This window comes from Perissodus microlepis, chromosome 11, assembly GCF_051167445.1.
Source record: "Perissodus microlepis isolate ML-2025 ecotype Zambia chromosome 11, ASM5116744v1, whole genome shotgun sequence".
Taxonomy (NCBI): Eukaryota; Metazoa; Chordata; class Actinopteri; order Cichliformes; family Cichlidae; genus Perissodus; species Perissodus microlepis.
In genome coordinates, this window is record NC_140471.1 from 10,097,965 (window position 1) to 10,103,175 (window position 5,211).

At 47.3% G+C, this 5,211-nt stretch overlaps 1 long non-coding RNA gene across 1 annotated transcript; it reads left to right on the top strand.

Moving 5' to 3' along the window:
* Positions 1-910: 910 nt before the first annotated feature.
* Positions 911-1,797, top strand: LOC146377277 (uncharacterized). Its single transcript, XR_014801731.1, has 2 exons — positions 911-944; positions 1,540-1,797. It is a non-coding gene; the product is annotated as an uncharacterized LOC146377277 (long non-coding RNA).
* The last annotated feature ends 3,414 nt before the right edge of the window (positions 1,798-5,211 follow it).

Sequence of the window (5,211 nt, forward strand, 5' to 3'; positions counted from 1 at the left end):
GCATTTTATGGACTATCTCCACGTGAGGTAAGCAGATAGGAATTGATAAAGGATAAGGCAGGGGAAGGTTAGAAATTTGTAATAGTGGCAAGTTAAAACATAGTATATTAAAAATACAAACATATTTCGTGATTAAAATTACAGGTAAAAGAACTGACATATCAGCTTGCAGTGAAACATGGATGCAAATATCCAAAGTCATGGGACTAACTCTGGAGGGCTGGACCAGAATGGTTCTCAGCCTACATGAAAAGAAATCCAACTTTGTCCATTACAAGTGCTGAGGCTACAAGTCTGGCACAGGCCACTAATTTTAATAAGTACAATGTAGCAATGTTTTTCAAAAGATTTGATGAAGTTCTAAAGAGACACCTTAACTGCAAATGACATATGGAATACTGATGAGACTGGCATAACAACTGTGCAAACCCTAGACAGAGTGATTGCAAAATGTGGCACTAAACAAGTTGGGGCAATGAAATCAGCAGAGAAAGGTTCACTGGTCATCTTTGTATATGTGGTTAATGCCATTGGCAACACAATTCATCCAATGTTTGTGTTCCCACGCATACGTTATGCAGACCACTTTGTCAGAGATGGGCCAGTACACAGCAAATTCAAAAGTGTTAAATGTTTTGGTGTTAGTCTTCTTGCAAAAGTAGAGTTAATTTTACTCAAAGTAGAGTCACATTCTTTTAATGTAACTCTGAGGTGTAAAATGATAGTAGTTAAAATCGAGTGTTAAAAATGAGTGTTTCTATGTCAAATATGGAGGTGTTGCAATGGAAACATTAACTCTTGACCTCTTAACTCCTACAGGGGCTATGACACCAATAGAGTAAATTCACAGACTCCGCCCCCAGCACCATAGGCTCCAATTGAAGCTGAAGTGAAGCCGTTTCAGAACACTTTGCTCTACATATTTGAGTTGTTTGCCATGCTTGGTAAGTCATTTTTTCAAAGATTGTTTCAATTATTATTATTAGCTTTTACTTCTGTGGCTCTTTGGAGTTGAGACAAAGCTGTGTGAAAGGCATTAGCCATGTTGCTCGGTGATAGCATAATATTCTGTTTTAGCTAGCTGAAAGGTATTGTTTGCGGGCAAATACCACAGCCTTGAAAAAAAGCTTGCATGTGAATTTTCAGTCAAATATTTGGTCAAATACACCTAAAACAATGTCTAGAATGTGAAATGTTGGTATAATGGTGCTACTTGAAGCCTGAAAATTATCTCCCATAAAAAAAAAACTAAAAAAAAACGAGCAAACAGCAGTAGCAGATGTCCTGACTGGGTTCTACTTAGCATTTAGATCCCTCCAGAGTTTTGTGCACACAGTTTAGGTAAAAATGAAAAAGGTTGAGGTTTTACATTTAGTTCAGTATTACCTGTTGCCTGTGTCCTTGTCTTTTGGGAAAATACTTTACACAAGTAATGGCTCAAAAAGGATTTCTTTTTTTTTTTTACTGTGCTGCAATTGATTACCGGATTGTTTGTGCCATTAATTAGTGTCAACTAATTTTTATTCAATCTCCACATAGGATATGCTTGTGAAGATGGAATATGGGGGAGAGCAGAAGTGCGTTGAAGTTCCACAAAGTGATGAATGAAGGACATGCATATTGTATTGAAGAAATAAGTGATGAGAATGCTGTTATTTGCATTTACCAGCTCACCTATGTCAGACCTTTTGATAAACAAAATTCTAATGAAAGTGAGAACATGTACACTGTTACATCTTTCAGAAAATGTTTTGAAATTGTGGTGCACAGTTCAGAATAAATGTTTTTCAAAAACCATTGCGTCTTTTTAGTAAATGTTTATTTCCAAAAGAAATTTCTAGAAGTTCAGAACAGTAAAATTCCCGCTTTTTAGAATTAATTAGAAGATAACTCTTACGTAGTTAAACTAAAATACTCTTTGAGAGTTAATATGTAAACTCTTAACACCTAGTTAGCATTAGTAAGTGTTAAATTATCAACTCCAGACAGATTTGGTGTTTAACACTAAATCAGAGTTAACATACCAACTAGGGCTGCCACGATTAGTCGACTAGTCACGATTACGTCGACTATCAAAATCGTCGACGACTGATTTAATAGTCGACGCGTCGTTTGAAGCTTTGTAAGATCCCAAAAGACGCAGGAATAAGTAGTAGGATTTAAGAGTGTAATAACGGACTGAAACAGAAGATGGCAGCACTGCATGTACAAGGATGCCAGCTGCCGTTAAACCCCGAAGAAGAAGAAGAAGCTGTGTCCCAGAATTCATAGCGCAGCCCAGCTCAGTTTCCAACAATGGCGGCAGCTAGTTAGTTTTAATGTTACTCTTATTATTCTTTCTGGGTCACAAAATAAACGTTTAACATATTTTCAGGCGAGAATGTAGCTGTGTAAACCTCAAATATCTGCTCAGTTTATCAAGACACCACATGTTTTCAAAAGCGCTCCTACGTTTTCGGAGACGTCTGTTACCCACTAGCTCGATAGCTAGCCGGGGGCAAGGCTCACTAGAGCCGTGAGAACACCGGACTCCCGGCAAATCGTTTTCAAACCCACCGCCGTCTTTCGCTACTCAGGTTAAACATATTTAAGTCACTTAGATCAGCGGTCCCCAACCCCCGGGCCTCGGACCGGTACCGGTCCGTGAGTCGTTTGGTACCGGGCCGCGAGAGTTGAGGCTCAGGTGTGAAATGTATAGTTTTCAGGGTTTTTATCGTTTTTTTGTTTGTTTTTTTTTGTGTCCCGTTTGGATCTTTAGCCATCAGAATTGTTGTCTTAAGGCCAAGAAAGATGCCAAGCGGATTTATTTTACCAAGTGGATCATCATGGCCTTGCCATATTGGTCCATTTGATTGACCTTTATTATAATTATGTATTAATTTTATTTTCGGTTGCTACAAACGGGACAGACGTGACTGGGGGATAGGACAGGGAGAAAGAATGAAAGAAAGAGAGGGAGAGAAAGAAAACCAAAGGGGAGAAGAGACGGTGAGAAGGGGGGGAAGAAAGGAAAAAACAAACAAACAAACAAAACGCCTGGATCACCTGTATGGAGAAAAAAAAACAGAAGAGAAAGCAAACAACAAAGAGCAACATAATAAAAACAGCACCATCACAATAAACTAGCTAGCAGTAGATACTAAATAATAAACGATATTGTGCAGCACGCAAGATAGACAGCGCACAATGTGCTTTGAGGCAGCAGCCAAGAAAGGTGTAGTCCGCGTCTGTGAACACCCGTGTGTACACCTGTGTGCATACCTGTGTGGATCAGCATGCTTGTATTCCAAAGGTTTCTCCATGTAACGATCTGCTAGGGAGTGTGGGGAGCCATAGCCCCGTCCACCAGGGTATGAAGCAGGTATGGAGGAGATCCAGGCCCCAGATATCCAGAGGCCCCAGAGTACAAGGACCCGAGGAGGACCACCAAAGGGGGGGGGAACCGTGCCACCCTCCTGGGAAGAGCTGAGTAGAGCCCCAAACGAGAGGTCACCCCGCAGCTACGGAGCAGAGGCCAGAGGGGGTTGCAGTGGCGTGCCCGCGGGCTCCGCCGGCAGCCAGCTGTGCCAGAGAGGACCGAGCTTCAGGCCCAGAGGCCAGAGGCCTGAGGGCATCCCACCCCCCGGAAGGAGCCCAGCCGGGCCACAGGCGCCCGGCCCCGCCAATCGGCCACCAGGAGTGAGCCGGTACATGCATGAGCGCCCAGCCCCAGATGACAAGGACCACCAACACACCAACGTCTAAGGGCATCAGCCACCGGCAGGGAGTGTGGTGAGGGGAGATAGGCCTCCGTACTTTAGAGGGCCTGAGATGTACCCAGAGAGGTTGAGTCTAAGACCCAACCTGACATATAGACACAGACAAACAGGCACACGCGGACACAGACGTGCATTCCCACCCCCATATGCACAACCAAATACTCGGCACTCACCCAACGTGTAGACAGACAAATAGACACTCCCCAAACATACTCTATATCCCAGGTCCAGGTACCCCCGCTCCCAGAGGGGCAAGCCGCACCTAGACCCAGGAGATGTAACCCTTCTCTCTGGGGTGGAGGCAAGCGGACCACCTCCTTATCTGCAGTAGCAGGGAGGCCCCGCATCCCAGACCCCAGTCTGACGGCCAGCACCTCCTCCCAGCCCCCCAGCCCTGACGGCTAACAGAACCGGGGTGAGTGAAGACCTCAAACCTCCCTACGCCCGCTCATATGTAATGTTGTTGTGTGCTGTTCTAAAGTGCATTTAAAACTCAGGAGAGCATGGTACTAGCTTCCTCTCAGAGAGCAGCACGGCTCCTCCCGAAAACCCTCAGTGTCTAAATGCATTTAAAATTGAGGGTAGGGCACCAGCGCCAGAGGTGGGTTGGAGTACAACGACCATCCTCTGGATGCTGTAAAACGTGCCCACCCCCAACGCCCTATATGTATGTGTTATGTGAGAGTGTGAGTAATGTGGATGTCTAGGTTGCAGAATAAAATTGAGGCACAGGCGGCCAGAAGGGGACAGAGGGGGAGTGCCTCCCCTGCACCCTGGTGACATACCTGCACCCCAAGCCCTGCGCGTGTGGGTGGGTGTGGTAGAGCGGGAATAGGGAGGCAGCTGAGGATGGGGAGGGAAGAAAGGGAGGGGCAAGCGGCCCCTCCCTGGGGCCAGCTCCCCCGCTGACCCCAGTAGGCACCCCCACGCTCTGGAACCCACCAGGGCAAGGAGGCCCAGGCCCATCCGGACCGGGGCCCGCAGCAGCAGCACTGCCCAGCCCCACAGAGTCCGGGGCAGCCCACCCGACTCCACCCCAGAGAAAACTGCACCCACCCCATCATCCAATCATCTCCCAAACTACACAAGACAATAGACACCCAGGTTGAGTTCATTCTCCCCCTCTCCTATATCTCTCCCCCCACCTGCAGAGTGAGCTCCTGTAGTGAGGAGACCACCTGCAAAGATGTAACAACCTCCCCACCAGTTAGAGAGCCCCCTAGTTGGGCCGATGCACCAGAGGTCCCCTGCACTGGGGCTGAGCCCCCCTGCACCCACCCGCCCACTGCTCCGGCGACACAACAGCCAGGACCCAAGCCCCCAAGGCCCGGCCAGCACCCCAGACCGGGGGGCGGAGCACCCCCAGACCCCCAAGCCTCCACGCCCATCCCGGACCCTCCCAGGGGCAGCCAGGCTACCGGGCTAGTAACCAACGTCCGCCAGCACAGACCCT